The following is a 24,996-nucleotide window of genomic DNA, read 5'->3' on the forward strand; positions in this document are numbered from 1 at the left end:
TTCCTCAGAGGCTAGGGGCACTTGGGGGTCTCCAGGCTGCTCGCTAATGAGGCCGTTCAGCCAGCAGGAATTTAAAACCATGACCTGCACACCCGTGAGGAGAGAGCGTCCCTTCTATCTTCTGCACTTGGTGCCTTCAGGTCCCTAAAGACCGGCTCCCGCCCTGGCTGGGGTTTCTTTCGTGCCATTGGGAGGTGTCAGCCAGGCTGACTTGTCAAAATTAAGTATCTCTGGCAGTTTGCTTTCTGCCTGCTCAAGGACTGTGGAATTAGAGGAATTGTGGATCTCACAAGCAGGTAAAATGTGATGTTTGAGTTTGCACTAGGTCAAAAAATGGGGGCTGGGGGGATGGACAGCCTTGAAGGAGAAAATATAGGGCATTAATGAGCTCAGCTGAGTCTTCTCCCACGTTGCTGGAGGACATGTGAATCATCGCAACCTTTTTAGAAGACAGCCTAAAAAAGAAACCTTATTTATTTTTGAATGAGCAGTCCTGGCACGTGATAAAGCAGTCAAATGACGCAAAAAACCACGTACAGTGAAAATCAAGTCTCCCTCCCCGGCCCCTTGCCGCCCAGTTCGCCTCCTGTGAGGACACCCATTTCAGGTGTATTCTTCTAGTGACACTCTCCACCCCAGCAAGCACCTGCTAAACACACAGCTCTATCCTTTGATCTCAGAAGCCATTCTCTAAGCTAACTGTAAAATACTCCATAAATAGCCTTTGATGCCTGCGAATCAACCCTGTGGAAAAAACGCCCCCCCTCCCCCACCCAGTACAAAAGGTTACTTATTGCAGCATTATTTGTGGTGGCAAAATGAAAAACAAAGCAAAACTCCAGAAGGAAAATGAACGCCCATTTTTCAGGGAATAATTGAGTAAAATATGGCACCTCCACACTGTGGAATATTAGCTGCTAAGAAGAGTGGATCAGAGCTCTCCTAGTTGATTTAGAGGCAATTCTTTGATGCAGTTAAGGGAAAGCACGATTCTGAGAAGTAGATATGATATGATTCTGTTTATTTAAAATACAGTGAGAAAAATCCATATGTTGTGTATGGTGTTTAAAAACAAAACAAAACATTTATTTGCTTGCACCAGGTCTTAGCTATGGCACATGGGATCTTTAGTTGTGGCGTGCAGACTTTTAGCTGTGGCATGTGGGACCTAGTTCCCTGACCAGAGATCAAACCCAGGCCCCCTGCACTGGGTGCAGAGTCTTAGCCCTGGGGGAAGGCCCTGTATGTTGTGTCTGAGTGGCGGCTGTCACACTCATGCTCTGCCACGTCACATGGCCCAGCGCTCTGTCTTTGGGAGACTTTGCAGCGTCCACCGTTGTGGTCAAAACAAACTCCACTCATTGGACAATCCTAGAGGGCACCTGGGGAGGGTATCGAACCCACATGAGGAGCGCCCATGGATTTGGTGTTGGGAAAGGCGCCCCTGGACCTCTGTCAGCATAGGAGGGGCTCGTGTGGCATGTGGTAAGAAGTCACTTCTAAACGACAATGACCGGCTATTTGACCTATTTCCCAGGCATTTGGTAGGATGAAATAAGCAGAGTTTGGTCAACTGTGTGAAGCAGGCAGCGCCACCAAGTCTGCCCCTCAGGAGAATAACCAGGAAGAATTAGAGGAACGCCGAAGTCAAGGCCTCAGGTCCCGGGCCGTGATCTGGTGAAGCTGCCCAGGGCAGGCGGTACAGGCAGCAAGTTGTTACCTCACATCCACCCCCCAGCCCACCCACAGAGCCACACGGTGGGATGCTGCTCATACCCCCTGCCCCCAGCAGACCAGCCCTGTTGCTGGGGAGAGAGGACCTGGAAGGAAGCTGTGGGGAGGACACGTCCCCAAAGGACGTTGTGTCTCGCCACTCCAGGGGCTCTGTTTGTGCTGTGGTCTGTGATCGTGCTGGCCCTGGAGTTGTTCTCTGTGAGGCTCTGCTTCCCGCCCCCTTTCCCGCTTCTCTACCCAGAACAAAGGTGCATTCCTCCAGGATTCTGGTGTCCCCTCAGGATGCATGTGGCTTTCAGTGGGTTGGGGGCTCATAACCCCAGTGAGTCACAGCTCATCGCCTGCTGGGCTTCCCTGGGCAGTTGTTGTTCCGTTGCTAAGCCAAGTCCAACTCTTTTTCAACCGTAGGGACTGTAGCCCGCCAGGCTCCTCTGTCCGTGGAATTTCCCAGGCAAGAGTCCTGGAGTGGGTTGCCATTTCCTTCTCCAAGGAATCTTCCCGACCCACAGACTGAACCCAGGTCTCCTGCATTGGCAGGTGGATTGTTTACCACTGAGCTACCAAGGAAGCCCTCACTTGTTTTCGATTGAGGCTTCCTTACTCAGTGGACCACTTTTATCTACAGTGCTTTCTCCCTGCTCTTGGCTGTGTTCCTTACGCTTCCATCACCACCAAAAAGAGAATGCTTCCTGTTGCTGGATCAGCGTCTCTTCCTCTGTTTCATCTCCTACTGGTTGTTCATCAGAAGTGAGAGCTCACTGGTCACTGGCTGATCTATACATCCCCTCAGAGAAGGAAGGACCTGATTTTTGCTGACTCTGTCTTTATCTTGCTCAGGGTAGGTAGAGTGGGTGTGTGTGTGTGTGTCTATATATATATATACACTATATACACTATATTATACTATACTATATGTATATATACATACTATATTATACTATATATATATATATAAAGAGTATTCTCAGGTTTCTGTTTTGGGTAGTTGATGGTATCTCGTGGACCACTGTCCACCAGTGGATGGGAGAGAAGCAGGTACAGGTAAGGATATTATATGGAGAGAGAGACAGAGAGAATGTATGAGAGAATATATATATGATCGTACACACACATACATACGGAGAGAGAGAATTCATATCTTTATTGAAAATACAAAAAATCAGGCAGCGACTGTTCATTCATTGAACTCATTTAACAGGCATTTGCTGATCCGCTCTTGTGCTGTGCACAATTAGAATCTGGCAGAAAACCACTTTGGAGAAACTCATGAGACCGTGTAAAGATCACTCTCGAATCTTCCTTTTCCGCCTCACCCCACCACCCCCTTCACAGCCAGGCCCTCATCAGGGCTTCTCTGTCCTTGACCTGAAACAGATCATCACCAACCTTCTCTTCCATCCCGCTGCCCTTGCCCTGCTCCCAGCCACCAGCATCCGTCCTTGGGTGTGACAGCAGCCACTTCACACTTCTCCCTGCTTCTCTTCAACCCCGGCAGTCTCTATGTAACAACCAGAGGGGTCTTTCAAATGTCAGTCAGAGCACACCATCCTCCTCCTCCTGATTAGACTTAGAATAAAGAGCATATGGCTGGCTGGGGCTCACACAGCCCTCGAGCTTCTGCCTCATCTCCCAGCACCCCCTCCCTCCCTCACCACAGCGATCTGGACAAGAGGGCCTCCTCTGAGTGTATTTAACAAATTCTTCCATCTCCTGGAATATTCTTTTTCTTTCTTTTTATTTTTTTAGCTTTCATTTTCTTTCATTTTATTTTTTAGTTTTTTTTAAACTTTATTACCAATCTGGTAATTCAAACTGAGTAGCCCTTTGAGTCTTTTAATTGAGATATAATTCACATACTGGGCTTCCCTGATAGCTCAGTTGGTAAAGAATCTGCCTCCAATGCAGGAAACCCCGGTTTGATTCCTGGGTCCGGAAGATTACCTGAAGAATGGATAGGCTACCCTCTCCAGTATTCTTGGGCTTCCATTGTGGCTCAGCTGGTAAAGAATCCACCTGCAATGTGGGAGACTTGGGTTCAGTCCCTGGGTTGGGAAGATCCCCTGGAGAAGGGAAAGGCTATCCACTCCAGTATTCTGGCCTGGAAAATTCCACGGACTATATAGTCGATAGGGTCGCAAAGAGCCAGACATGACTGACTTTTCTTTCACATACCATAAAGTTCACCCTTTTAAAGCGTGGTTCACAAGCGTGGTTCAGTGTTTTTTAGTGTGTTCACAAGATTGTGCGACCATCACCAGTATCTAATTCCAGGATGTTTTCATCCACACAGGAAACACCCTGTACCCATTAGCAGTTACTCCCCTACCGTGACCCCCGCCTCCCAGCCCCTGGCAACCACTGATCTACTTTCTGTCTCTGGATTGTCCTCTTCTGGGCATTTCATATAAATGGAATCTCTGATATGAGGTGGTCTTTGTGATTAGCCTCTTTCACTTAGCATCATGTTTTCAGTGTTCATCTATGTTGTATACACGAATCAGTGCTACAGTCTTTTTACAGCTGAGTAATATTCCACTGTATGGATGTATCATGTGTTGTTTATCCATCCCTCATTTGATGGGTGTTCTGGGATATTCTTACTCCCGTTCTTCACATGGCTTCCTTCTCCTTTCTCTTCAGTTTTGTGCTGAAACTCACTCAGGTTTCCGACGTCGTACTTCTTACGGTTTGCACTTGTGTATACGTCTGTTCCCCTGTTTGTTTGTCTTCTGTCCCCTGTTCCGGACTGTGAGTTCTGTAAGGGTGGGGACCTGTCTGCTTTTTTTTTTTTTTTTGGCTGCAGGGTCTTCACTGCTGCTCATGCAGGCTTTCTCTTGTTGCAGCGAGTGGGGACTACTCTCCAGTTGCAGGGCACAGGCTTCTCATAGTGATGGCTTCTCTTGTTGCAGAGGACAGGCTCTGTAGTTGTGGCTCATGGGCTTAGTTGCCCTGTGGCATGTGGAATCTTCCCAGACCAGGGATTGAACCTGTTTCCCCAACGTTGGCAGGTGGATTCTTAACCCCTGGAGCAACAGGGAAGTCCCGACTCTTACCTGCTTTTGTTCACCCTGTCTCACTCAGTGCCCAGAATAGGATAGTGCGCAGTAGTTGCTGGATGAATGATTCAGTACATCTCATCCAGTTCTCGCTTTACATCCTCTTAAGGCAAAATTATTGTAATTCCTTTCTGTGGAAAATTCTGTATGTAGCGTTCTACTTACTGTACCTAGCTCTCTACTCTGAATAGTGGCAGGTTGCTAGAAGGATTCCTCTGGTGTAGAACACTGTCGCATCTGCTGTGTAAGGCCACAGTGTCATTGGAAACTGCATGTGGATGCCAGTAGCAGAGATGAGAAGTAACAGTGGTGTAAACTCAATGGCAGGTGGTTTCTCTTGTGAGTAAAATGTCCTGAGATCTGCAGTCTGGGGCTGGGCTGGCAGCTCCATAGTCCTCGGGTAAAGCAAGATACTTCTATCCTTTTGCTTAACCATCACGGCACTGATGCTGAAGCTGAAACTCCAGTAGTTTGGCCACCTGATGCAAAGAACTGACTCATTGGAAAAGACCTTGATGCTGGGAAAGATTGAAGGCAGGAGGAGAAGGGGATGACAGAGGATGGGATGGTTGGATGGCATCACCGACTTGGTAGACATGAGTTTGAGCAAGCTTTGGGAGTTGGTGAATGAGAGGGAAACCTGACATGCTGCAGTCCATGGGTTTGTAAAGAGTTGGACACGACTGAGCGACCAAACTGAACTGAGCTTTGGGGGAGCTTGGGAGATGTAGTCTTTGCTGAGCATCCCGATAAGGAAGGGAGGAATGGCTGCTAGCTGGACAGCTAGCACCAGAAGGTCCATTTCCTGCCCCTGGGCCCTGGCAGCCAACTTCTGCCCATTGGCCTGAGCCTTCAAGCCTTCTCCTTCCCTAAATGGCCAGAATCAAAGGAGTGTCTTTCTGTCTGATAGACCAAAGGGGGAGATTTTGAAGCCTCTCGAGGGCCTTTAGTCCGAAAAACTGACCATGTCACCAGCATTAAAATTAATGGTATCACACCTTTTTGAACATTTAGTACATGATCAGTTCTGCTCTAAACATTTTTCATGAAGTGATTTACTTCATGGGGCTTCCCAGGTGGCTCATTGGTAAAGAATCCACCTGCCAGTGCAGGAGACACAGGTTCGATCCCTGGTCCAGGAAGATCCCCTAGAGAAGGAAATGGCACCCCACTCCAGTATTCTTGCCTGGAGAAACCTATGGACAGAGGAGCCTGGTGGGCTACAGTCCATGGGGTCTCAAAGAGTCAGACACGACTGAGTGACTGAAAAACAACAACAACAATTTACTTTATCCTCATCTCCACCTTACAGGTGGGGAGACTGAGGCACAGAGAGGCTAAATAATCCTAGACATTCTCGCTGCTAATATTTCTTTTTCATTCTTCCCTTTCAGTGTATACAATGAACAAGAGGATTAAAAAATAAAGCCTGACCTACTTTGGTAGATTGACCAGTGTTCAGTCTCCCATCTGATGAGCTGAGTTCCAGAGAGTGCTTTGTGGAAAAGCACTCGGCAGTTGAAACCACATTGACAGGCTGTTTTCATAGGAGTGCAGGAAGGGGCTTAACTCTTGGCACATCCAGCAAATGCCTACTGACAGGAGGAAAAAGGATCCACAAGCTCTGCAGGATTTCCCCAGCCCGTGAGCCTGCAGCCAGTAGACTTCAAAGCATTTCTGCCAATGGGCGGGGCATGGCCTTTGAAACCATGGCCTCTTCGACAGCTCTTAGGGTCCATGGGGAGAAAGAAGGCCCTCTCCGGTTCAGATCCTTTGAGAATTAATTCAGGCACCAAGTCATCTTTCTGGATGCCTGTGATCTGGGAGATAGTGAAGGACAGGGAAGCCTGGTATGTTGCAGTCCATGGGGTCACAAAGAGTTGGACACAACATAGCGACTAAACAACAGGAATGATCAGCCATGCTTGATGGAAATCTCCGATTCTCAGAGTTCACCTCTGAATTGGGACTTTTTGAGATTGTTTCAGTCTCCTGTTAGTGGCTCTTTACAAACTCTGGTTAGTGGTGTGATGGTGCACTGTGATGGAGCGGGTGTTTCGGTCAGGAGTGCCTTGGGCTGCAAGTATCACAGGTGGCATTGTCACTTCAACACGTTGGAGGTGGTTTGTGTCTTGTAACACCTACAGGGAGAGGATGTGACTCGGTGACTCGGCAGAGTGAATGCCAGCGCTGTGCCCCATCATGGCTGCAAGACGGCTGCTGCCCCCACCCTCCCCGCAGGGCTGGGGCACCCTGAGAGTTCAGTCCTTCCCTTCGGGCAAAGTAGTGTTCTGGAGACAAGAGGGAGCCTCTCAGATCCAAGTATCACGTCTACATTCCAAGCTGGAAAAAGGCAGACTGGTGAAGAGGCAGAGGGTCATGTGGGTGAGCCTCATTCTTTTTGTGAGGAGAGCAAACACCTTCCCAGATGCCCTGACTGAGAAAGTTCGCTTACCCCAGTGTGGAGATATGATTCTGCTTTATCTTCTAGATACACTTGTAATTTCCTCTTGTGTTTAGGTCTTGGATCCATCTGAAAATGATGTCTGAATGTGGAATGAGATTGGGTTCAGGGCTGAGCCTTTTCTGTTAACTCTGTGTTTGGGAATTGGCATGATTGGTGGTTCCGGCACCAGACCCACTGGGTTCAAACCCTGCCTGGCTGCACCACCTCCTTGGCTGTGTGACCTTGGGCAGGCTACCCCTCTGTGCATCAGTTTCCTGAGCTGTTAAAAATGAGGATGCTGGTAGACCCACCTTCACAGGCTTGTTATGACAGTTAAATGAGTTGATGATTGACTTGAAAACAGTTCTGGCATGTAACAAAAATCAAAGCCTTACCCTTCAAGCCAGAATGAGAATTCACAAGGTCTCGTGGGTCTGGGGACTTGGCAGGGAATCTCAGACCTCAGTCAGTGGGGAAAGTCACTGAGGTCACTGTCTCTCGTTACAAGAAATGGCCAGACTGTTCTCTGAAGATGACTGTTGCAACATACACTCCCACCTGCAGAGACTTCCCCTAATTCCATAACTTTAGTACATTTGATGGTGTCAGACTCTGACTTCTTAGCCAGTCTGTTGTGCATAAGATGGTCACTCATGGACGCTTTACCTGAGCAGTTTTTCTGTAGAGGTATGTCATGTGCCACTCAACCAGAAGTTAGTTGGGCTAGGCTGGAGGCAGGACAACCATGAGACGGTTCCCCCCAGCCCACCCCACTCCTGGCACAGTGAAGACCTCAGAGTTCCGTGCTGAGAGCCCAATACCAAGATGCTTCTCTAGGACAGGGTTGGGGAGGGGTGGAGGCTGAGGAGAGGACAGAAGATGAAGCTTTAACATCCTCATAGTGAGCAATCCAGCCTTGGTCATGATTGTGGACTGAATCAGTCAGTGAAAGAACCAATGCTGAATCGTTAATGTGTGTTGTTAACAGAATATAGGTCATAAGAGAAAACGTGATTAATTACAAGAGGATCCCAGTGGCTGTCATACAAGATAGCAGTTAAGGGCCTGGATTTTCCCACAGCCAAGTCTTTTCTTCCCATAGCAGCCTTTCTTTGTTGGCAGGTGGGTAGAGGCAGTTTAGTGAATAGAGATTTTCTGAAGTTGCTGTTCCAGAAACAGGGTGGGGATGGGTATGATGGGAATCTTCTCTAAATGAAGGGTGATTGGACCACTTTATTGGTAGGTGAGTAGGTCCCTCATGCCCCCAATGTAAAGCTCTGGTAAAGTCTAAAAAGGAGAACGCAGCTTGTAGCAGAAGGCCCCTCCTGGGCTTGGTTCTCCTTCACCTCAAATTGAAATGCCTAGGCCAGCCACTTACAGACCTGTCTGCCGCAATGACCGCCTGGTCAGGGGGCTGCCTAGAGGTTGGATGAACACTGGCCAGGATGTGTGTCTTGTTCAGTAAAAGACAGAAGGCTGCCATCTCTGGGCACAGGGAGAGAAAGGAGCTGGTAGGGCCTGGTCCCAGCCTTTGGGGCTGCCGATCCTGCCCACTGGGGAAGTGGATGCCAGCACCAGCCACAGACTGTCACCTGTCAGATTAGCCAGCCCTTTACCCAGGTGGCACTAGTGGCAAAGAATCGACCTGCCAGTGCAGGAGATGTGGGTTTGATCCCTGGGCCAGGAAGATCCCCTGGAGGAGGAAATGGCAACCTTCTCCAGTATTCTTGTCTGGGAAATTCCATGGACAGAGGAGCCTGGTGGGGTACAGTCCATGGAGTTGCAAAGAGTTGGACATGACTGAGTGCACACACACACACACACACACACAGACTTCCTTACTTGGCCTTTGTGAAGAGGTATGCGTGGATGACCTTTTCCATATGAGTTGAGATGGAAACTGAAGGGAAGAAGTGCAGGGACAGAAAGACCCAGGTTCATAGGCTGCTCTGGGGTCAGGAGAGCAGCGCCCGGGCTGGCTGGCCTTGCAGAAACACCTTGCCTGGAGCCATGGCTATAAAGCCGGCTTCACAGGATTTCAGCGAGGATCAAAGCCAAGATCATTAACATGTAAACACCATGAAATGTGATATAAGAGATTGGTTTTCAGGATGTTGATTGTGGAGTAATGGAACTTTTGTCAGATACTTCCCTGAGAGCCCATTTTGTAAAACAGAAAAAAGTAGAGCTGCTGTAGGGGAATGGGGGTATGGAGGCCCCCTGCTGTCTCCCTAAGGCCCATATGCAGGGGAGTTCAGGGTGAAACCTCCTTGGGCTGTGAGGAGGCTCTGCCCCCCAACTGGCCCTGAGTCCCAAGCAAGACATCTCAGCATGCTGAACCTCAGTTTCCTTATCCATTAAGTGGGCAGATCAGAGTAGCTTGAAGAGTTCTTCACCCGGTTCCTATGAACAGAGGTTTCAGGTCTTTGGCATCCCCATTACAGTTTGGGGGGTGGAGGCAGGGAGGGGGCATTTCTAGAGAGACGTAGCATAGTTTTGTTTTGTCAGCTCCTTGGAAGGATTATGTTCATTGGAACACGAAGGAGCACTGTATTGATTTCTGAGGTCCCTTCCAGTTCTAACAGTCAGTTATTTCCGTTGTAAATGATAGAATGAATCCTCCCAACTCAAACTGGCTTAAACTGCAAAGGAGGAATTCATGGCTTTAGGACTTGAAAATCTCAGAGCTGGCCTGACCAGAGTCCGCACTCAGGTATTCTTGTCAGGAATCCACCCTACTCCACTTCTGGGTTCTGCCTCTTTCGGCTTTGACTTTATTCTCCGGTGACCATCCCCTCCCCCAGGGGGCAGAGAAAAACCCTCAAGCAGCCCCTACCTTCCACCCATTTCTTCCTCCCAGTAATCCAGCAAAATGTTTGGGGTCAACTGTGATTGGCCTTGCTTGGGTCACGTGTCTCTCCCAAGAGCCAATCACTGTGGCTGAGGGGAGGAGTCATGAGACTTGGAGGCAGGCCAGGATGCCCTCTCACCCCCAGGTTCTCTCATCCTGGCTTTTGTTTCTTGGTATAAACCCTAGGAAGCAAGGTGCGCAGCCCTGTGACTGTAACCTCTGTGACAGGTGAGCCAGGGCTGTTGCTCTGGTGGGTGCTGGAATTACTTAAGCAACTCCAACTAGGGTCCTTCCTTCCCAGGGTGGTGTAAGAGGGGCTCTGGGCTGTCTGGGGTCCTGGCTGAACTCCTGGTGCTAAACCCTGCCTTTGCTGCATTTCCGCACCCCTTGGGCATCTTCCTTTCTGCTGCGGCCCCTCCTGTGTATCAAGGTCCCCAGACTGATGGACATCACAGCTTCCTCCATTTGACAGGAAATAGATTCCCAGCTCAGAGAGACGTGGCACCACTGCGCGTCACTGCTGATGTGTCTTTAAAGAGCCATGAGCATCACTCAAGAGAAAGAAAGGGGGGAAATGAGTGGCAGAAAAGCAATTTCCGATGTAGTTAAAAAGGCACTGATTACAATTTTACAGGCAGGGGCTTCCTGATCATCCCAAGAATTTTTTTAATGGAAAGCCTGGTGATAAAGGAAGGTGTTCTAGGTGCTTCTGGTTCCCTCTTGCCCTTCCAAGCATGTTGAAAATCCAAATCATTAGTATTTCATAGACCAGCTTTAGGGACTGCAACCACCCAAGAGATTATTTCTGAGTTTTTACAGAGTGTGTGTTTTTCTGTATTTGATGATTCTATGTATAGTAGCTGTTTCTAATTTTATTTTATGCTTTCTGAAGTGTCTTGGTAGTGAGCTGTGGGAATTGTCAAGAACCATACTCACGCCTTCCCTTCTGTGTCAGTTGAGAGTCATTCGGTTGTGTGAACAAGTAGAAATTCAGGTCAGCCTGCTTACATATGAGAGGAAATGTTTGAACTTGCAGTCTGGGACATTCTGTGTGTAACGACCTCAGGGTTTCTGGGACCCCGTTTCCTTCCATCTCCTGGCTCTGCAGTCCTCTGTTGGCTTTATTGTCAGGTGGGCTCTGGGGCAGCTCCAGGTATATATCCAACCAGCTTAGCAGCCCCGGGGATTTTCCTATTATCCCAGCTCACGTCCTGAGACTCTTCTGTGGACCTGATCAGCTGGCTTTGGTGCCAGGGTCACCTTGAGCCATCCCTGAGGTTAGGGCTCTGGAAGAGGGGGTACAGTGACTTTATTGGCCAGGCCTGTGTTTTTATGACACCATTCCCTTCCCTACCAAGCTATGGGTGGGGTCATCCTCACAGGAATCCCATGGGCTGAGTGAGAAAGAAGAGGTTCCGAGGGCTGACCTGGAAAAGGGAAGTGGGTACAGGATGCACCAAAACCGCTCAGTGCCCAGGACCGCTTCCCATATGAAACTAACACAGATATGGATCTGCCCCACATTCCCCAGCTGTTACCGTCCCTTAACACCTGCTCCACCTTTACCCTATCTCAGGACTAGCACAGGCGTTCTTAGTCTTGGGTTCATGGACCCTTGAAGACTCCTTGGATGCAATTTAGAGGATCATGAAGTTGGCTGGGGAAAAATTACATCTTTGTTTTCTCTACCATCTAACTGAAATAATTTCCATTCCTTCTGAACAAAGGCCACAAGCCACATTGTATTAGCAACACCCATGACTTTGTCGACACTCGAGAATTCAGAAGTGTTTCCATATCATATTACTGCTGTGGATATTGCAGACAGTCATTTACGCTCATCGCTTCCTAAATGACTGTAGTTCCTGGACCCACTGCTAAGATCTTGTGATTTAAAGCATTCACTATTGCTGTAGTTCATTTGCTCAGTCATGTCCAACTGTTTGCGACCCCGTGGACTGCAGCACGCCAGGCTTCCCTGTCCTTCACTGTCTCCTAGAGTTTGCTCAAACTCATGTCCATTGAGTTAGTGATGCCTTCCAACCATCTCATCTTCTGTCACCCCCCTTCTCTTGCCCTCAGTCTTTCCCAACATCAGGGTCTTTTCTGTGAGTTGGCTCCTCACATCAGGTGGCCAAAATATTGGAGCTTCAGCATCAGTCCTTCCAATGAATATTCAGGGTTGATTTCCTTTAGGATTGATTGGTTTGATCTCCTTGTTGTCCAAGGGACTCTCAAGAGCCTTCTCCAGTGCTACAACTTGAAAGCATCATTTCTTAGGTGCTCAGCCTTCTTTATGGTCCAGCTCTCAGTGGAAAAACCATAACTTTGTACAGACCTTTGTCAGCAAAGTGATGTCTCTGCCTTTTAATACACTGTTTAGGTTTGTCAAAAGCATTCATAAAGAAGCGCAAAGATGACTGTATCTCAGAATAGGTTTTGTGTTACAGATATTTCTGAATATAACTCATTTCCTTTGTAACCTTGTGTATTGCATTTTGTACGCTTGAGCATGTGATTCTAATAAAGAACTCACACCCTTCTTCACCAGGCTGCTAACAGGGGTCCCTGGCCTGAGAAAGGGTAAGAACTAAGAACTCCTTTTGGCTTCTCCAGCATCCCTAAGGGCAGGATTATTGAAACTGTACTAATCCTTAGGCTCTGGAAAGTAGGCCGGCTGCTTGCCAGGTTCCCTTCCTTAGGCTCTGGAAAGTAGGCCAGCTGCTTGCTAGGTTCCCTTCCCCGGAGGCTCGTTGGAGGGTCTGGCTGGGGTGTGAGGTCAGCCTTGGTGTGTGGGTGGCATGTGGACATGGCCACATCGAGGAAGGATTGGGAGAGTCCTTGCCAGCCTGCAGTTGGCCCTCTCCTCGTTGATCACCGTGACCACGTGGCCTGGCCAAGTGGTCAGGAACAGGCTGTGAGTAAGCGTGAGGGACCAGGCTACCTGGGTTCATCCTCCCTATGGTGTACTTTTGACTGGCTGGGCAGCCTCAGCTGGTGGGCCCATTACCCACTGTGTGCCTCAGTTCTCTCATCTGTAATACGGACGCAATAATGTTTTGTATTTCTTAGGCTTATTGGGCAGGGGTGGAGACATGAAATGAGCCGGCATGTTCTGCCTGGACGGAGCCTGGCACACAGGCAGTGAAAGTCACCATTTAGCATCTGGGAAGGTTCTGGGTTGTCCTTTAGATCTCATCTCCCTGCCTTCGTGCCTGGCCTCAACTGAAATATAATGTCAAACCATGGAGACAGTGGCTTCTCAACCCAGGAACATTCATTCATCCATGAAATAGCCACTCAAAAATGTACAACCATACTAAATAGTCAAAAACATAAGTTAGCAATACAGAGTTACAAGTCAGGACAAGAGCTTTTTCTCCACCACTCCTCTGCTCACAGTTGTCTGAAGGAGATGTCATTATAATGGGCTTTCATCTGTGCTCCTGACACCTCCCTGCCCTCATCTGCTACACGCACTCTGCTTCTGCTGCTCCTGAGTGACCCCCACGCCCCACCCCAACACACACACGCTCACATGCACACACACACTCCCGCCTCAGGTCACATGCCATCCCTATGCCTGGAAGGCTCTTTCCCAGATGATCACACAGCTCATGGTCTCCTGTGTTCAGGTCTTCGTCCTCAGGCTTCCTCTGGCCCCTCAAGAAAAGCAGCAGCTCCCTCAGTCTTAGGCACCTGCCACTCTCTGGCTGCAAATTGTATTTGTTCAGTGTCTCCCTTCCCTGCTGCAGTGTCTGCTCCCCATGGGCAGCACCCTGGTCCTGGTCATTGGCGTACCCTTGGTGCCTGGCACGCAGCAGGCGTTCAATAAATAAATACTCATTGAGGGACTGAATTCGTGAATAACGGCCGGGTACTATGGTAGGAAGGCTCATATTGGCCAAAGACGTAACCTTGTGGCTTTGGGTTTTTTTTTCTCCATAGATGCACAGTCTTTGACCTCAGCTCTCCTGGGACCCATAAGGAGCACTAGTGTCCAGAACGTACCAAGGGTGAGTACTAAGGTTTGTTTGACTTTGGTTTGCTTAAGCCTTACAACTCATGCATGTAAGTCTCTATTATTCTTTGCTCGTTTTTGAGTTTTTGAGGTTTTTTGTTTGTTTTTTCCTTTTTCTTTATTATTTTTAAAACATTTTTAATTGGAAGAGTATCAGGGGAAAGACAGAAGTCTCCTTCACTGTCTCTCCCCAGACCCACAGTCTGATGTCTTCCTTCCGAAGTAATGACTGTCAGTAGCTGGGTGGATGTCCAGCCGGACCTCACTTCCTTTCAACTTTTTAATTTCCGTTTTTAAAATTTACACCAAGTGAAATTCGCTTTTTGGTGTGTAGTTCTTTGAGTTTAGGCAAAAGCATGCCATTGTGTACCTGCCACCATGGTTAGGATACAGAATGGCCCCGGCCCCCACCGTGTGGATATGCTGTGAGTCTATTGGCTAAAAATGTTGTGCGAGTAGTTACACGAAATTAAAATAGGTGTACACGGTAAGTACTTACCTGTAATATGAAGATTTTTAACGTGTTTTGAAGTAGGTTTCTGGGTGTTTGGCTAGTGAGCACCTTCTTTGATTTCTTTGGCCTAGACCAGAGGAGGGGGCCTCAGGGTGGGGGGTGTCCCAGGTGATAGTGGGTCATTCCTAAGTGAGCACACCTACCTTTGTTGGCAGGATGCCACAAGGGGCTTGGCAGAGGGGGTGCTGTCTGACCCTTGAAGCACCAAGAGACCCCAATAGTGTCTCTTGGCAAGTGGGAGAACAGAAGATTCTGGCATCCAGGCTCTGGATGCACATAATAGTGTTAGCTGAGTTGCAAGGACCAGTCAGTTGAGTTTGGGAACTGAGTGACTCTGCGGACAGAGGGAATTCCCTGGCAGTCCAGTGGTTAGGGCTTCAAGCTGTCACTGCGAAGAGCCCAGGTTTGATCCCTGGTTAGGGAACTAAGATCTTGTGGCCAAAGCCCAATTTTTTTAATTAAAAAATTATAGACAGTATCTTCTTCCTTGTTTTTGTCTTGGGTGTCTTCATATTCCTTCATCCCGGTCTGTGGATCTGCCCAGGTACAAAAGCCTGTTTGTGGACCAGTCTCTTGAGACCAGCTTTCCATTGTGGGATGCTTCTTGGCCCAACTCTTTATTAACTTTTTTTTTATTTTAGAGGAATTTTAGACTTATAAAAAGTTACAAAAATAGTACAGAGAGGTCACATTATCCACCCTTCAGTCAGCATCCCCTATTGCTACCATCTTATATAGCTAGCTGTAGCACAGCTATCAAAACCAGGAAGTGAACTCTGGCCCAGAACTATGAACTAAGTTACAGACTCGTTTTACTTGTTTTTTCGCTGATGTCCTTTTGCTGTTCCAAGATCCTGTCCAGGATCCCTGACTGCGTTTAGTGGTCCCATCTCCTTAATCCTCCTCTTGTCCACCTCGGTTCCTCAGTCTCTCCTTGTCTTTTATGACTGTGACACTTCGGAAGAGAGCAATCCTGTCATTTTGTAGATTGTCTCAATTTGGGTTTCTCTGATATTTCTGCAGTTTATGCGTTTTTCGGCGGAACACCTCAGAGGTGAGGTGCCCACTGTGGCGCATGGCACCCATAGGTCCACGTATCTTATCACTGGTGATGTTAACCTGGATCACTCGGTCGGGTTGCTGTCTGCTGGGTTTCTCCACTGTCTGGTAACTGTTTTTCCCTTTGTAATTGATAGATATCTTGGGAGAGGTGCTTTGAGACCACACGAGTTTCTCCTTAAGCTTGCACCCACTCATTTTGCCACTGGTAGGGTGAATCTTGCATGCAAGTTATTACTGTGGTATTTCCCAATGGTGATTTTTTTTTTAATGTCCTTCATTCTTTTTACATTTATGAATTGTCCTCATGATTAGTTCTGTGAGGAAGACCTGTTCCTTCACCCTCATTTATTTCAGTTATTAACATATATTTGTATGGCCTCATGAAGTGAGGTGAAAGTTGCTCAGTCGTGTCCGACTCTTTGCAACCCCATGGACTGTACATTCCAGGGAATTCTCCAGGCCAGAATACTCGAGTGGGTAGCCTTTCCCTTCTTCAGGGGATCTTCCTAACCCAGGGATCGAACCCAGGTCTCCTGCATTGCAGGCAGATTCTTTACCAGCTGAGCCATAGGAAAGCCCAAGAATACTGGAGTGGGTAGCCTATCCCTTCTCTAGCGGATCTTCCTGACCCAGGAATCAAACCAGGGTCTCCTGCGTTGCAGACAGATTCTTTACCAGCTGAGCCACCAGGGAAGCCCTGTGGCCTCATGGGTACTTATTTGAATCGAGCGTGGTAAAAGGGGGACTTCCTTGGTGGTCCAGTGGTTAAGTCTCCACATTTCCAGTGCACCAGGTTCAGGTCCAGTCCTTGATAGGGGAACTAAGGATCCCACATGCCGTGCAGCATGGCCAAAAAAAAATGTGTTTTTTTTAAAATTTAGTATGGTACAAGTTTCAGTTTCTGAGTGAATTCCTAGTATTGCCTCTCAAGCCGCAGGAGGACCAGCATTGTTCCCACCTGGTAACCAGCACATCAGGGACTGGAGAGCGGGCCATGGGGTTTCATTTGTCCCTTCATTTGTTCCGTTCATTCCCTCAACAAACAGGCATTTGAGCACCTACTGCTATGTTCCAAGTACTGGGGATTCAGGAATGAACAAGACAGACAAAACCCTTTCCCTGCAGGCACTGACATCCTACTGAAGGATAGAACAATAGACAAAGGAGTGAACGTCGGGATAAGTACTATAAGGATGAGTAAAGCAGAGAAGGAGACTCACTGGGAGCAACCGGGGGCGATTTTATTTTATTTTTGGCCACACTGTGCGGTGTGTGAGGTCTTAGCTCCCCAACCAGGGATCAAACCAGTGCCCTCTGCGTTGGGAGCACGGAGTCTTAGCTGCTGGATCACCAGGAAAGTCCAAGGGGGCGATTTTAGACCAGGCGATTCAGGAAGGCTTTTCTGAAGAGGCCCTGACCTAATTCTTCCACCTGCCAGCCAGGAGAGCTGAACAAATTAACTTACTTCTGAATAGGGTTTCAGGAATTGTGGCAAACAGGAAAATGTGTTCCCTCTCTGAGGAGCAGCCCCTACTTAGCTCTAGCCCATTTGCTGCCCTGTGGAAATGCTAAATCTTGCCAGATCTTTTGATTTTTTCCCCAGTAGAAGACAAAAATGAGGAATTCTTGCTAACCACCTGAACCCAAATTATGGTACATCAGTTAACTTTCAGAGATCAGTGGATGACTATCTTTTGTTCCTTTTCATTGTGTTTATTCATTAAGTTACTTTTGTAGCAAAAGATACCAGTTTTGCTGTTTGAGTAAGAATGTAGATTCTACATACAAATGTATGTGTATATATTCAAGTTTATTGAGTAAGTAATTGTATAATGGGACACATTAATAGATGGAGCTGAAAAGGGAGGGTAGAACACAGAGACTCAGGTTTGGTAAATGCTGGTCTTGGCCTTCTGTGCTTTCTTCTCTGGATCAGGAGTTCTCAGCCGGGGACCTGAACTGAGGCTGGTAGACAGTTTCCATGGCCATGTGCCCTGAGCTGTTTGTGTCATGGTGGGCGCAGCAGCCTGGAATGGCTTCAGCTGCAGGAGCAGAAAACCCAGCTCACAGCAGCTTAAATGAGAGTTGCTTTCTGTCCCATAACAACAAACCAAGTGGTACTTGGCTGCCAATGTTAGTTCAGAGGCTGAGTAATGTCTAAGCTGGAGCCTCCTTGAGTCCCTTGGCCTTTCCCTCGTGGTTCCAAAGTTGCTGCTGCAGCTCGAGCCAGAACACAGAAGGGTGCATCAATGCCAGCAGCCTGTTTTCTTCTCAGTTCTGAACTGATCAGCACTCCCAGAATCCCCTCTCCAGAAGATTCCACTTACGCATCCTTGGCCAGAAATGGGCCATATAACTTCCCCTAGTTCTAAACTATGAAAGTGTTAGTCACTCAGTTGTGCCTAACTCTTTGTGACCCCATGGACTGTAGCCCACCAGGCTCTTCTGTCCATGGAATTCTCCAGGCAAGAATACTGGAGTGGATTGCCGTTCCCTTCTCCAGGGGGTCTTCCTGACCCAGGGATCGAACTCGGGTCTCCTGCGTTGCAGGCAGATTCTTTACCATCTGAGCCACCAAGGAAGGTGAGAAGTTTCGTTTAGCATTTCAGCATCTTCTGAGGAGGAAGCCAAAGAAAAGGGGAATCAAGAGTGTCAGTGGGTTAGCCAGCCAACAGTGTCTGGCTCCGCAGGGGAAGAAAAACAGTAATAATGAACATTAATGGGTGCTGACTCGGTGCCAAGGCCTGCTGTAAGCACTTTACACGCATGATCTCATTCACTCCTTCCACCCACCCTATGAGGTCTCTGCTGCGATCTCCCCACTGGAATGACTTAGAAACTGAGGCACCGAGAGCTGAAGCCCTTTGCCAAGTAGAGGAGCTGGAGTGGGAGCCTTTATTTATTTATTTACTTACTTAGTTTCATTAAAAATGATGATTTTATTTTGGCTCTGCTGGGTCTTCATTGCAGCAGGCAGGCTTTCTGCAGTTGTGGTGCGTGAGCTTCTCGTTGCGATGATGTCTCTTGTTGCAGAGCGTGGGCTCTAAGGCACACCGGTTTCAGTAGCTGCACCACTTGAGCTCAGTGGTTGCAGCTCTCAGGCTCTGGAGCACAGGCTCAGTTGTGGCACACCAGCTTCATTGCTCCAAGGCATGTGGGATCTTCCCAGATCAGGGATCAAACTGGGATCAGAGATCAATGTCTCCTGCATTGGCAGGTGGATTCTTTACCACTGAGCCACTGGCAAAGCCCCAGAGTGGGAATCTTTACAGTGTCTCCAGAGTGCTCACTCATAGCCACTGCATTTGGTTGCTTCATAAAAGGTCCTGGGGTTTCAGACTGCTAGCTGTCTGACCTCAGCTTAGATTTTTCTAGGAAGGGAGGAATCAGGCAGCATATTTGTTTGGGGGAAGTTTTGATCATTAAAAAGCTTCCTCATGAATCACTACCACTCTGTGTTCACATCTCAGTGGTTCTGGTCCCATCCTGGTGAGGGGCGCTGGTCACACACCTTCCTCCTGGGGGCTGTTTGTGGCTTGCAGATGGCGGAGTCATCTCCTGACCTTCTTTTCCAAACAAGCTTGGCCTGTGCTTCCAACTTTTCTTCCCAGAACGGTGCTTCCAGCCTTCCTTCCTTTCTTGGGGTTCTGCTGATGGATTCAACACATATTTAATATGTTCCTCCTTAGTGCCCGCCCCTGCAGTGTAGTGGTGTGGGTGAGATGGCTCCCATGGCTGAGTGGGCCCTGGACTCAGAGGGTTCCTTGTGTAGTGAGGGAAGCAGGCCCTCAGACAGTCACAGCCCAGGCTGTATGGGGCAAACCCAGGAGGTGCCCAGACAAGCGTGGGGGTCAAGGAGGTCTCCTGGGAGCAGCTAGGGCCCTTGAAGAAGGAATGGCAGTCGTCAAGGAGCAATTTCTCTCTCTCCTCTAACTCCCCTTTCTTCAGGGAAACTCTTGCATGGCAGCTGTCATTGCGCACTCTCCACTGCCTTCCTGTAGGATGAAGGGTTTGGACTTGGGTTTCCATCCGTCCAACCAGTGAGCAGATCCCATTTGGGCTCTGGGCTCCCAGGGCTGCCCTCTTGGATAGGGAGTATTTGGGGAAAGCTCTGTAGGTGCACAAGCCAGAGCGATGAGAGTGCTGAGAGGGGAGGCCACAGGGCCCTGGGAATTCTGAGGAGAGACATCTGACATTGGGGCTTCAAGGCCAGCTTCTTGAAGGAAGTGAAATCCACCAGAGCAGGCTGATACAGTGGCCGAAAGCACAGGCTCAGAGTCAAGCCCACCTGCGATCTAGTCTTAGCCTGATCACTGCTGAGCCCCAAGTGGGGAGCCTAACTGGGAGCTTCTCTTTTCTCCTAAGATTGTCATGGGAATTACAACATGACTATGAATGTTGGGGGCTTCCTTGGTGGTGCTGATGGTAAAGAGCCTGCCTGTCAGTACAGGAGACAGAAGAGATGGACGTTCGACCCCTGGATAGGGAAGATCCCCTGGAGGAGGAAATGGAAACCCACTCCAGTATTCTTGCTTGAAAAATCCCACAAACAGAAGAGCCTGGCAGCCTATAGTCGATGGTGTCACAAAGAGTAGGACACAACTGAACAACAACACAATGAATCTCAAGTACTTAATGCCTGGCCAAAGTAGTCACATAATAGATGAGATGGCCATGATGGTGGTGGTGATGGTGGCCACTTTCCTTCATTAGCCTTTACTGCATGTCAGAAGTTAGGCATCCTTTAGTCGCCAACCTATAAGATAATAATAAGCACTCACTGCTGCTGTTAGGATTGTTTATTCCTCAGATATGAGTGTTTACCTAGCACCCAGCTCCGAGCTAGCGGGGTGCCTGGACTATACTCTAGAAACAGCTGAGACCTAGGCCAGAAATTTTATGGGAGAAGAGAGGAGTTTGTTCAGTGTGTATTGGAAGCCGACAGCTTTCAGTCTCCCAGTCCCCTTTCCATCTAGTCCCCTGGAAGCTCCCCCAAATTCCATACTATTGGGATTTTGTGGAGCTTCATCATGTAGGCATGATCAATCATTAACCACATTTCCAGACCCTCTTCTCTCTCTGGAGAAGGTGGCAGGGCCTGAAAATTTCAAGCTTGCGCCCCACCTCCCTGGGCCTTTCAGCAAGCTCTAGCCTCCAACGCATGGGCTGCCCTTGACCTCTGTGGCCAGAACGCATGGATGCTCTCTCTGCTCAGCCCATCAGCCGAGTCCCAAATTAGACCTGACAGTGTGATATATTCTTTGGGATGGAGCTGGGAGGGCAGAGCCCCAGTGGGTGATTCCGAGGGAAGGTTGTCAGCCCGAATTAGCCCAAGCCCTTCATGCAGCCTTGCTGTTTCAGCTTCCACTAGCTAATAGGGTTTTCCAGGGTGTTGCTGGCTTTGGAGCGGCCTCCTCCCCATTCCCAGGGGCCAAGCCTTGGCTGTGATCCCTAAGGGGCTGCGTTTGATGAGGGCCCCGAGGCAGGCTCTGTCTGAAGGGAGTGGGGGCTCTGGGTCCTTTCATCTGCCGCAGCAGGCACTGAAAGTGGCGATGCCCCAGGGAGCAGTTTTTCAGTCTCCCCCTCTCATCCTTTCAGTGAGTTCAGTACTGGCAGCTGAAGCCACCTCCCTGCTCCTCACCTCCCAGTCTGTAATCACAGTTGTCTCTGCCTTCATTCATCCATGGAGAATGCCAGTGGGAGACAAGATTCTGCTGCAGGAGCAAATTAACCCTGAAATCCTAGAGGCTGCATGCAACAAATGTTGCCTTCTTACTCATGACCCAAGTCAGGTCTGCTGGGGTCTTTACCTCAAACCTCAGAAACCCAGGATTGGCAGGAGTCGGGGGGCGGGGGGTGGGAGGCTCCCATGTCTTGAACAGCTGGAACATGCAGACTCCAAGGTCACCACTGCAGGGCACAGGAACTAGAGGGTCCACAGCAGAGCGTACACGCCAAGGCCAGAGTAACACAGTCCACCTCTGCACACCCGGCACTAGCCACATGGCCTTGCCTAACTGCAAGGGGCCGGGGTGTGGGTGCTCATGGGTATTCAGTGAGCAGTAAATATTCGCCACTGTAGGCAGGTGTGGTGTTTGTTAAGCACCTACTGTGTGCCAGTTCTCCTAAGGGGGCTCTGAAGATACAAAGGGGCCCTTGCCTTCTTGGGGCCCGTGGTTCTGTGGAGGAAACACAACCTCAGTAAGGAATCACTGAATGATCTGAGTCATTACCTATGTACTACGTGCCCTGGTTTGGGAACCAGGAGAGCCTGTCCAAGGGGGAGAGGTCAGAGGACGTCTATCATACAGACTACCATTTGAGGGGAGGCCTGAGGATGTGTGGCTCCCCAGGTGGCTCAGTGGTAAGGAACCTACCTGTCAATGCAGGACACATGGGTTCAGTCTCCAGGTCAGGAAGATACCCCTGGAGGAGGAAATGGCAACCCGCTGCAGTGTCCTTGCCTGGAGAATCCCATGGACAGAGGAGCCTGGCGGGATACAGTCCACAGGGTCACACAGAGTCAGACACAGCTGAGCATGCACAGGCATGTGCTGAAGGCTCAGTAGACCTTCATGGATCAGGGCACATGCCCAGTAAAGGAAACAGCATCAGCGAGTTCTGGACGTGGGAAGGAGCTTGACTTGGAAGGAACTGGAAGGCGGCCAGCCTAACGACAGGATCCTGAGTTGGGGAGAGGAAAGTGGAGGCAGACCGTGCAGGGTCTGCGTGGTTGTAGGGAGGAGTTCGGTATTTGTTAACACCTACCTTTTGGAGCTGTTGGAAAAATTACATGAGCTCAGTCATTCTTTCAGCAAAGGCTTGTTTCAGCTCTTTGGCAGGCAGTGTTTCAGGTCCACGGAACATAGTGAGAACAAGATGGACACGTGTTCCTATCTCATGTAGCTGGCATTCTGGAAGGTTGTGGGAAATAGATAAGCAAGAAAACCAAGTAGTATCATTTTGCCTGGTGCAAAAACTTCTGACCAGTGAAACAGGGTAATTTAACAGAGAGCATTTAGTTCAGATGCTTTTGGCCATGAGTAACAAAAAACCTGATTTGTGCAGACTTAAACTGTCAGGAAATGTGTGGGCTCCCCAAGTCCAGGTGTCCTCGGGGCTGAGGACTTGGCTGCTCAGTGTAGCGTAGAGAACCCAGGTTCACCCTGCGGCAGCTGGGCTGTCCATGATGCACCTACCTGCACCTTAAGACAGGTCCCTCCCATGATCACTGGGTGACAGTTGGGACATCTCAGGCAGTCTCAGGGGTGGAAGCAGAAGCTTTTTCAAACTCTGTGTGCCCCAGGGATCTCCTTCAGCCCGCCTTTGTGGGCTGCAAATTGTAGGGCCCATGGGAGAGCAGGGAGGCGGCTTCTGCCAGAGTCCAGATGGCAGAGGATGGAGGACAGACCCAGAGTTGGGGGAGTGGAGGGAGAGGAGGGGGCAGGTTAGCAGGTAGAATGGCTGGGGCTTGCTGACAGCACGGCCGCTGGAAAGAAGAGATGCTGAGCACACACGCTCGCATGCGTGTACACACACACACGGCTGTCCGCCTTGTACTGCGTCCTTCCCTTGTAAAAATAATGGTGCACATTTGCATATTGCTCTGAGAAATCTTGCAGGAAAGAAACCTGCTTCTTTGACGATGGGACCTTTTACTTTTCTAAAAGGCACTTAGTAATCTGTTCTGCAGAAAAATTTAAAAATTTTTACTTTAATGGTGTCTCATCTTCATGGCACCTTAGAGTCACATGGGGAGCTTTAAGAAACCCCAAGGCCTGGGCCCCACCCCAGAGCATTTCACTAGAGTCACCAAGGGTAGGACCAGGCGTGGGATGGGTTTTTTTTTTTTAAGCTTCCCAGATGTTTCCGGGGTGCGGCTGAGAGTGGGAACTATTGTTTTATTGTATCCTTTGATGAGCCTCACATTATAGAACTGTATTGTTTTTCTGTGTGTCTGATTATCAAAGTAATAACTTGCTTGTTCAAAAAAAAAGAAAGATCAAAGAACCTGGACTCTGCCAAGATAATCATTTTTTCAAGCCTGATGTGTTCCTTCCAGATTTAAAAAAAATACTTGTACTTAAAAAATATATATGTTTTGTATAAAATATTATGTGTGAAGTGTGAAAGTCACTCAGTCATGTCCGACTCTAGGCCAGAATACTGAAGTGGGTAGCCATTCCCTTCTCCAGGAGATCTTCCCAACCGAGGTATCAAACCCAGGTCTCCCTCATTGCAGGCTGATGCTTTACCATCTGAGCCACCAGGGAAGCCCAAGAATGCTGGAGGGGGTAACCTTTCCCTTCTCCAGCGTATCTTCCCGACCCAGGAACCAAATCAGGGTCTCCTGCGTTGCAGACTGAGCTACTTGCTGAGCTACCAGGGAAGCCTCCCATATTTTATACACACACACACACAAGCCCCTAATATTATATATATGTGCGTGTATATATATCCCAAAGCAAAGTGAGCAGCTGAACTGAAAGCAAAGTGATTCCCCATCTTTCCAGAGAAAAGATTTTTTTTAAGTTTTGGGGTCTACTTGAAATATTTAGGGAAATTGATGACATAATCAGCAGCCTGTCTATATTTTTCAACTCATTAATTTTGTGACACATTTAGAATCAAGATATTAAAAATGTTGAATTCAAAATGTGGCTTAGATGCACTCACTTTGTAAAATGTCACTCATACTATTCATGGACCTCCCTCTCATTGGAGCCCCTTTTCAGTCATCGATGCACGTTTCCAGAATACACTGTTTCTACCTACTTCTAAAGTGCTTGTGATGCAGCACTTCTTGAATCTGTGTATTAAGTCATTTCTGGAAACTGTATCCCAAATAGTCTTATATCATTAGACAGTTTTTTTCAAATTCCCCTTTTAGTTGTGTATTGGTGATCTCTAATGTGTAGCCGATAACTTTTACTAGGTTACATTAAGAAAGAAGAAAAAACAGATTTTCTTTTAAAAGGCAATTACAGAAAATGAATAAATGAAAAAATATGAACATATAAAAGTGGTTACATAAGCATTCATTTTTTGAGTCAATCAGACTAATGATTCCAATATGAATAATAAATGACAGTTTAGGAAAATGCCGTTTCATCCCACACAGCAGCACTTTGCCTCGAAATGGTTTTCAGTCTTACTTTACACAGCCTTTTTTTTCAGGTTTCAAAATTTTGGGTTAAATGCCCCTTCCGTGTACAGTAAGACTTTTTCACTTTGAGGTTTTTTTGTTTTTTTTTTTTTTTAATTAAATGATTCCTTTGTCCCTATCTTGCTTTCTGTCTTTAAAGGGCCTCT

The 24,996-nt window shown here is 48.3% G+C and overlaps 1 protein-coding gene across 2 annotated transcripts in view; it reads left to right on the top strand.

Annotated features, from left to right (window-relative positions):
• Positions 1-24,996, top strand: part of SIPA1L3 (signal induced proliferation associated 1 like 3) — a 253,130-nt gene that overhangs the window by 89,176 nt on the left and 138,958 nt on the right. For both annotated transcript variants that reach the window (XM_069550352.1, XM_069550353.1), the window contains exon 2: positions 14,036-14,103. The gene's annotated coding sequence lies outside the window, so the exon portion shown is untranslated. The remainder of the gene's footprint in view (positions 1-14,035; positions 14,104-24,996) is intronic.

This window comes from Ovis canadensis, chromosome 14 (genome assembly GCF_042477335.2).
Source record: "Ovis canadensis isolate MfBH-ARS-UI-01 breed Bighorn chromosome 14, ARS-UI_OviCan_v2, whole genome shotgun sequence".
NCBI classification, from domain to species: domain Eukaryota; kingdom Metazoa; phylum Chordata; class Mammalia; order Artiodactyla; family Bovidae; genus Ovis; species Ovis canadensis.